This window comes from Pinus tabuliformis, chromosome 6 (assembly GCF_031772625.1).
Source record: "Pinus tabuliformis cultivar Carrire ecotype Pingquan chromosome 6, CPIR1, whole genome shotgun sequence".
NCBI classification, from domain to species: domain Eukaryota; kingdom Viridiplantae; phylum Streptophyta; class Pinopsida; order Pinales; family Pinaceae; genus Pinus; species Pinus tabuliformis.
In genome coordinates, this window is record NC_142292.1 from 1,169,769,204 (window position 1) to 1,169,778,937 (window position 9,734).

The 9,734-nt window shown below is 40.2% G+C and overlaps 1 pseudogene; it reads right to left on the reverse strand.

Annotated features, from left to right (window-relative positions):
- Positions 1–902: 902 nt before the first annotated feature.
- LOC149262951 (SWR1-complex protein 4 pseudogene) lies at positions 903–9,530 on the reverse strand (annotated as a pseudogene).
- Between the last annotated feature and the right edge of the window lie 204 nt (positions 9,531–9,734).

A 9,734-nucleotide genomic window follows, 5' to 3' on the forward strand; every position in this document is an offset into this window, starting at 1 on the left:
CCAGAAAAAGTAAGGAGGTTGAGATTTTGGTATCTTGGCATGATCTTGAAGAAGAGGATCTTAAGCATTTAATACGAAAGAATTCCATTCTTGGGAACTGTAGCGTATGACGTAGCCAAGTATGCATTTGTAGCGATTGTGTTAAAGAGCCACTGTATTTTATTTATTGAGCATCTCTTGCATGCGATGGAATTGAAGGACACCCAGATCTGTTTGAGAGAAGTGGGTGAATCTGATGGATGATTTATGTTGTTTTCAAATGTCGATGGAGATTAAGCTACATGCCATATGGGAGCTACAATTTTTGTTGATTTCCAATGTTTATTCTCTGTAATTTCAAGCGATGGTTATGATTTCTGTCATAACTTGGCTCGTGTCATCTACTTGCTCTGGGGAAATATTGTTAATCAAGACCAACTTTAAAAGACCTGCTATCAGTCAACGATAACAGTGTGGAAGAACTGTGTGAACCCTTGAGATCACTGTTATTTGAGTTGTGCACCAAGATATCTCCAGACCCTTCTCAAGAGGATGGGTACTATCATCTAAAACCGCAGTTTCACCATATACGACCTTCCTGACACGACTCCTGAATTATTCTATCATTTGATTGATTTCATCATCAAGATTTTTATTTCTCCTATAGCTATCCACCATGAAATCGTGTTTGGAGTCTGTAGGAAACACAACGGCCATTACAAACTCATCTTCTTTCAACCTGTTTGGTGATTCAAAGATTTTGGACCTAGAGCCCTTTGATGCTTCGGATTACAGTTGTTCCTCCGACTGTGCAGTTTTTTTTAATGATATTCATGGTCGAATTCCCCGGTGGTTTATCAGAAAAGAATGAGAAGAGAGTGGCTCCATTGATATAAGAAGGATATGAAAGCATGGGACTGCGCTCATAAACTTGCTATAGAGCCTGGAGCAGCTGATTGGAGTTTCCATATTTTCAACATTGGAAGCAAGATCAAAGGCCCAATCATAGGTATCTCCGTTTCAACACCATTCTTTGCACTTAACCGTGCTTCAATAATACGTTTTGCCTCAGCTAGGACCTTGACATCCTCGCACTCCTGCTGCCTTGACTGAGAGAGTATTGTAGCCAATGCTTGTTTTCGGTCAACCTCACTTATGATGCTATATGGCTCCTTAACAATAGGGTGGTCTACAATTTCCTCATGAGACGGAGCTTTGGCCAATAAGATTGCTCTAACAGCTATATAGTAATGACACTTGAATTCCTCTACACTTCGTGATGTAGTAAATATATCAGCAATTATAATAAATCAAAGATCAAACTATTCACATAAGTCGTAGAGTTGGTTTGTCTCTTCCCGGGTCCAATTAAGAGTTACTCAAGTACTTTGTATATTCCTCATCTATGTACCATACAACATCGACAACTTTGTTATATTTTGTGAAAGCATAATCCCATGTTGGAAGAACATCATTTACAAATTTAACCCAATGGTAAAGTTCCAAGTTATATTTATGAGCTGATGATTGTTATAGACATATTTGGGCACTGCAACCCCAATCACATATGTCCATAAACCAAGGGATTCTAAGTCCCTAAAAGTGTTGTTTCATACCCTAAAGGAGCAAGGTTAGCTGATTACATCACCTCCCAGAATTTTTCCATGAAAAGCCACTCAGAACTGGTCAAAGAAAGACCATACAGACTGCCTAGTGCAAAGGGTGTGATGCATCTCACCTGCCACATGCAAAAAGTGTGATGCATATTGGAAATCCCTTCTGTAGGGTGTGATGAGCGAGAGCAGACAAATGGCACAATCAGTTTGCTAGGTGGAGACCCTGAGAATCTTCTAGAAGCTGCTCATTTGACACTTGCCTCCCTGAATTCGCCCAAGGATGAGTAAGAGATCATGAAATCTCCAAGTGGAACCAAGAACTATCAGAGAGATGACACTAATCAAAATCCCAGAAGTTGACTCACCCCCCTACAAATATCTATATATGGATCCCTCATCCCAAAGATCCAAAGGTTGGAATTTGGTAATTTGAAAAGAAGTGTTGTTGGTTTCTCTTTGAAGACATTGTTGGGTGATCTTGCTTTGTATGAGGTGAAGAGGGCTTTCAAGCTAGGAGGATGGCGTTGGGTCAGACCAAGTGGTTGTAATCCTCTCTTCTACTACTTTTATCAATAAAGCTATTTGATTTTTCCTCCATATTCTTGTGTATCCCCCAATATTGTGTTGATATATGCATTTGTATGGTCAATATATATCTGATCTTATATTGTTTACAATGATAGATCTCTATGCTTTGATGGTATTATGCTGCTGTGAATCTACAAGTGCTCTTTGAAGCGGGACAAGTAAGGAAGTAGTGGCGGAGATTTTGTCAAAGGAGAAAGGAAACAAGAAGGGAGCCAAGCGGAAGACTGAGGTTGGTACTCTCTGCTTCTTTCTCATCTCTCTCTTGTAAAGGAAAAACAAGTGACCTTAATCTGTTTGTTTCTAAGATAGCTACCCGTCTTAGTGGGACTAGCAGCTCTAAATAGACACTAGATTTCCCGATAAAGAAATGGTGACTCCAATAGGGAGCAATTAGTTTGATTGCTTGGCTCTATTTGTTTTATTCATAAACCACAGACGGAGCATGAAGTTAAGCCAGCTAGCCTTCGAACTACATTTTCTATGCAAGTGCAAAGTAGATCAATGCTGCTTCAGTCAATCTCTAGGTTTGTTTATGAACTGAAAAATTGACTTGCAAACATCCTAAGTTCCCTAGAGGTAGCTTGAGTAACCTCATTAGATCAGCCCCTGTACTTTGTAGTTACTGACTGTCATTTGCTCAGCCTAAATCCCTAAACTAAGCTGCAAATTGTGACCAAAACCCAAGTTAAAATCTCATCCCTAGACCATCGCACCTTCTCTTCTTGGAAATATAGATGCATCGCACCTCCCGTGTGCAGTAGGTGGGATGCATCCCTGTTTCCCTGTGTTACAGGTGCGATGATCAAACAAGACTAGTTTTGCTTCCAGATTTTAGTTTTTTCTTCACTCTCTTCAGCTTTATTCAGGAGTTTTGTTGTCTGTGATCAATAGACCACTATTGAAACCCCCTTCCTTTGCATCATCCAACCTCCATTGTGAAAATATTTGTGAATGTTTTTTATGTACTTTTCGCCATTCACAGTTCTCATTTACAAAATGCTAGCTTAATCGAACTATCATCTTTGGATTTGAAAGTGTCGCAAGTGTCATTTTCACTCAAGGAAAAGAATCCTTCTCTTTTTGATAGTTGATTACACTGTTACTCTTGTATTGATTTGAATTAATAGTACTTCAAGTGTCGTAAGCAGTTTTCAATTCAAAATCACAAAGAGTCGTCTTATCTCCCTTTTGTTTTTTTTGAAAAGAAAATCATTAGTATTGTCGCTTTGAAAGAAGATATAGTTTAGATGTGTGCTTAGCATTCTTTTTGTCATTCACACATTAAGAAAGTGGAAAACAAATACATGCATGTGCATTTGCATTTATACTACTTGCCAATTTTGATTTAGGACAATGCATATAGTGTGTGCTCTCTACTCTATGTTGAAACGATTTTGTTTCTCTTTCCTTAGTAGCTAGGATTTTCATTGCAAAAAGAAGATTAAACGAATGTTTATTATCTTAGATTGCATTTTAGGAATTGTATATCTACATCACGCGGTGAACCTTAAAGGCAAACTTCTTAAGAAAGATCAACTATAAAATAAATTCAATGAACATAAAAACTCTTTGGAACCTAACGCACAAAATCTAGAAGTCTACGCTAGAGACGTACTCCGGCGTTGTAAAGCCTGGTAACTATCGTTTTCATCGTAGGTTGGGTGATTCCTCCTGTTTGAGACGACAAGTGCCAGTACAGACTTGTGCTCCCATGTTCCGTCGAGTATATATTGGGAGACCACAATAGGCTATATCCTTTATCCGTAGGAAGCCGTGTCTGCCACCCTGTCGATCACAATGTAATGAACACAACATTCGGGAAGATTGACTGCCATACCGTAAAAAGTATTCTGTAGTTTTGCGATTGGTTTGGTAATCCCTCTCTCTAGATTTGCAGAGTAGTCTCTTTTGTTCCTTTTCAGACTCCTTAAAGGAAAAGGTCCATCTGAGCACTTGTCTCTTCAGGCTCATTAAAAATCGAAGGCGACTAGAGTAATCTTTAGCTTTTTCTCGACTCTTAAAAATTGAAAAAGCAAGTTGTGTCAAAGTGTCTAAAATTTATTTTAATAAGAATAATGTCACTATTCCCTCATTGATCTTAGGTTGAGAAAATGAACTCCACCAACCAAGGATTTCCCCTTGGGGGAAATCCTAGTCCTTTCTCCTCTTCGGCGGATGTTGGTGCACCTCATATGGCCACATTGTCCCTTCCAGGACTGACAATTGGCCTGCCGGTATGGATTTTCTCGACCTCTATCATTCAAAGCACCATGATCCCTGAGCAATCAAATCAACAACTACATGATACTAAAGTTACCCCCCAACCTTCTACTTCATTTGTTTCTCCCTCTCCTTCTTCCTCTTCGCTTGGTGAAGATAGTAAAACTAAAAACCAAGTAACTGAGAAGAAGAAGAAAGGGAAGGAGAAGAAGAAGAACGAGCCAATGGCAAAAAGGAGCAACTGTACATCGTCTAGCAAAAATCCACACACTGCACCATCCAAACCTAAATCTCCATGTGTCATCTGTAAAGAGGACCACTATCATCGAGATTGTCCTTGCATCCCACAAATCTTAAGGGACTGGTCTCCCTGCTTGCACAATCTGGTGTCATCAACCTCTAACGATCATGTTGAGAGTACACTGTCAATTAGTGAAAACGAAGTCACTGGACAGAAAGGAAAATCTAAATTTCTTTGCAGACTGTGTGAAGGCGATCATGCCCTCCACCATTGTCCCTTCCTAGACGAAGCTAAAAGAGTCTTGGATAATCGTCTTGCATCACCTCTTCGATACAAGAAACTCTTGCCGAGTCCATTGCTAGTTGAAAAATCTGACTGACGCACCTTTGTTGTCGATCGAAGCACCTATCGTTGAATATAAACCCTCTAAGTCCACATTAGACCAAAGTCAACAGGTCGAGACGGTAGTCGACCCCATCTTGTCTTCAGAGGCTTCACCTTCAGATGATACAGTCACCAAAGAGAATGAGAACGACACCGTTCAAATTCTTTTCATAAACACAGACTCTGATGAACATGGGGGAAATCTACCCGTTCCTTTACCGCAGGAAGGAAGTTCATCAGAGATGTATCCGGCCATTTATTCGGTCCCACCTCCAAGCAACCTAGTTGTCTCCTTCGATTGGAATCTACTAGGCAAACCCCGTTTACCATCTAATGTACCATTCCGAATCATAGTGCAAACTTACAAAATCTTCATGGTTGGTACCATCGTAGATGAAGGGGCTTCTGTGAGTATCCTTTCCTCAACTGCTTGGAAAGCACTTGGTTCGCCATTGCTTTTGCCTGAGATGAGAAATCTGATAGGCTTCAATAAAGGAACCAGTCAACCGTTAGGGATCCTTCCAAGTTTTCCTATAACTTTGAGAAGGAAAACCGTTTATCTAAACATAATGGTAGTCCAAGGACCTTTAGATTACAATCTACTCCTTGGGTGTGACTACATTTATAGCATGGGAGCTATTGTTTCCTCACTCTTTCGAGTGATGTGCTTTCCGCATGAAGGAAGAGTGGTCCAACTTGCATACCAGCTTTCATTCCCTGATTCACACGTAGCTAATAGTCAAATGCCATCCCTAACAGGTCTTTTTGCACAAGGAATGTCTCATCAATTTCCAGTCCGTCCACCTGATGAACGTGAGTGATTCGGTGGTTGTGACTAAAACCCAGGGGGCATGCACCCTGGTCTGCTTCGGTAGGAAAACTTTAGGTATAGGGTAGGTTTCCGCGGAGGATATATGACTAGTCTGACACACCCATCCATTTAGGAAAATGGGATTAGACTAGAATAAGATACCTTCGTCAGAAGGTATGCCTTTCTTGACAGAGTGAGTGTTTTGTCTACAAATTGAAGGGTAACCTAGGTATGCCTTTCCCGACAGAGCAAGTGTTTTGTCTGCAAATTGAAGGGTAACCTGGAAACTCTACTTCGCTATACCTGGGGGCATGCAAACCTTTTTGCGTGAAAGTGAAAAGCAACCATTTATTTTCCTAGTTTATATATTCTTAACCCTTTAAACTCGTAGGATTTGTCGTTCTTAGCTTACATAATAAAAGGAGTTGGAGCATAATTTCAAATGGTGCAAGCTCCCTAAATAATGAACCTATCAATGAGGCATCCTTATTATACAACTGGCACGAGCAGTTTTACACGAAGTTCAAGCTTGTTAAAAATTAAACCTGGCAATGAGCATATGTTCCACCAGAGTTTAATCTCATTAAAAAATGAACCCACCTCCGGTAAATAACCATTGTGAATGATTATCATCAGCTTTTGAGCCTTGGTCGTGTCCTTACCATCACCTCCACTCTATTTTAGCCGATCATTCGCCTCCATTTGATTGTTTACCCCTTTTCAAGAACAGCTGTGACGAGTGACCCTATTAGCCACCTTCTTTACACTGTCATGATTGGGAAAGTTCCAAACCTTACCTGGAACCAGCTGCTATCTGAAAACATCACTCATTCCTCAAAAAACGAGTCTCCTTTAAGCTCTTTTCATGTGACTCGTAAAATATGAAAAGATTGTCGAGCAATTGGCCTCTCCAGCGCATTAAAGTGATCGGAAGTGCTATCCCTCCTCTAGATTTTAATCTTTTTGGACTTGAGGGATCATTACATAAAAAGATCAAGCGTTTGTCTTGTTCGTCTCGTTAAAACTATCAGAAAGTCATCCCTTTCACATTGTTTTATACTTTTTCAGACTTAAGGGATTATATTACGAAAAAGGAATATTGGAGTTTCCTTTCCGTCTCTTTTCAAACTCTCAAAAATTGAAAAGGACCGAGTTATCCTTGTCATTAAACTTGTTAAAACAATAGCGACAAACTTGTCCATTCAGACAAGAGCGAGTTTCATTGTTGCTAGACTCGTTAAAACATAGCGACGGGTTTTCCCGAAGGGAAAATTATAGAACAAGCATTTTTTATCCTCCTAAAGCTTGACAAAAATAAAGAGGTACTAGTCAAAAATGACTGGGGAAAATTGGGAAGAAAACTTGAAGAAACTTTATTGGTAGCAGGTCGCTCTTGAGTAGGACACTTTTCACTCCATCACCATCATTGAGTCGGGTTGGGTTATTACATTCACTGGTCATATCACCATTGGTCCACCTTACCATCCACTTTTGGGGTTAATGCTACCTATCCATTTCAGTGTCACCAATATGTTCAAGAGAAGTCGCTCAGAGAATTCACCTACCCAGCTTGTGTCTCATCCACTGCAATACCTTCACGCTTCATTCTTTCATGATCGCCACCCTAAACCTTGTATCATCAGATCGTTTTCACCTCTACAAAATCATTTGCTCCGTTCTGTGTCGTAGATGTGGGATCCATTAATGCCTTCCTACAACGGGTCACTTCTTGTTGACATCAACTCATTATCCAAGAAGTCGACCTAGGGATAACCCTTCCCGTACTTTGAAGCCTGCATGCCTCAATTGCAAGTTTCTCACTTCTGGCGACAGGTTTACACTAATTACCTTCGACCGAAAGATTTTGCATTGTGTTCGACATCGACTCATGTATTCACACCATGTGAATTGTACTGCAGTACCTTGAGGATCATCATCATCATCGTTGATTCCTCTCACATCTGTTAATAGCTTACATCATTGGCTGGTAATCAGGCAATGTCCTTCTATGTTCGACATCAGAACATATTTTCACATGGATCGACTTGTACTTTCGGGCAAAGACTGAACGAGTTTTGAAGACCCCAGATCTAGTTTCATCCGTTCGGGTTGCGATATATTTAGGAAAATAAAGACATCAAATGTACATCATTGCTGCACAAATAATCATCCAAACTAAGGGATGATGGCTCTACCAGAATCATCAGTCTGCACACAAACAATTGCCTGTCCTATGTACATGAAAATGAATTTATCAAGTTGAGCATGGGAATGCCTGCCTCAGCTAGATCATGAAAATATTATGAAGATAATGTAGTGTATTGTATTTTATACAGGTCACCTTCCAGTGCCAAAAACCTCGGATCCTTATTATAAAGCATTTCACTCGACATCAAAAGATTTACGACCTCATGCTTTAGGGGGCAACTGTTATAGACATATTTGGGCACTGCAACCCCAATCACATATGTCCATAAACCAAGGGCTTCTAAGTCCCTAAAAGTGTTGTTTCATACCCTGAAGGAGCAAGGTCAGCTGATTACATCACCTCCGAGAAGTTTTCCATGAAAAACCACTCAAAACTGGTCAAAGAAAGACCATATAGACTGCCCAGTGCAAAGGGTGCGATGCATCTCACCTGCCACATGCAAAAAGTGCAATGCATATTGGAAATCACTTCTGTAGGGTGCGATGAGCGAGAGCAGACAAATGGCACAAGCAGTTTTCTAGGTGGAGACCCTGAGAATCTTCTAGAAGCTGCTCATTTGACACTTGCCTCCATGAATTCGCCCAAGGATGAGTAAGAGATCATGAAATCTCCAAGTGGAACCAAGAACTATCAGAAAAATGACACTAATCAAAATCCCAGAAGCTGACTCACCCCCCTGCAAATATCTATATATGGATCCCTCATCCCAGACATCCAAAGGTTGGAATTTGGTAATTTGCAAAGAAGTGTTGTTGGTTTCTCTTTGAAGACGTTATTGGGTGATCGTGCTTTGTATGGGGTGAAGAGGGCTTTCAAGCTGGGAGGATGGCACTGGGTCAAACCACGTGGTTGTAATCCTCTCTTCTACTACTTTTATCAATAAAGCTATTTGTGTTTTCCTCCATATTCTTGTGTATCTTCTAATATTGTGTTGATATATGCATTTGTATGGTCAATATATATCTGATCCTATATTGTTTACAGTGATAGATCTCTATGCTTTGATGGTATTATGCTGCTATGAATCTACAGGTGCTCTTTGAAGCGGGACAAGTAAGGAAGTAGTGGCAGAGATTCTATCAAAGGAGAAAGGAAACAAGCAAGGATCCAAGCGGAAGATTGAGGTTGGTACTCTCTGCTTCTTTCTCATCTCTCTCTCGTAAAGGAAAAACAAGTGACTTTAATCTGTTTGTTTCTAAGACAACTACCCGTCTTAGTGGGACTAACAACTCTGAATAGACACTAGATTTCTTGATAACAATGATGTAAAAGGAAACCATTGCCAATAAATCCTTTTAGTCTCTGATCAAGGGCATTTCTTCAATTTAGAGATGTCCAACGACGGAATGACGAGGGGAAAACCGCCTGTGAGTGCATACTCCTTGCGTGAGATGCCATTGGGCTTCTTGAAATGTCTTTGGCATGTTTGGGGCATTTCTCTTGAGCAGCACCATGAACAAGAGGGCCTTTCGAAAGCCCTAATATGTTCCACAGTAATTAACAGAATAAATTTTCAGAATTGTTCCTTCAATTATCGGCGGCAATGATTTGATGAAATTGTTTAGCCATATCGCATATCATCATGGAGAAAGTGAGCATTGAATATTTGTAAACCTACATTGGAAAAAGCATCAACAGTCAAGTAAATGAAGAGCAAGTCCACATCTATGAAAAGGAGTCCAACTA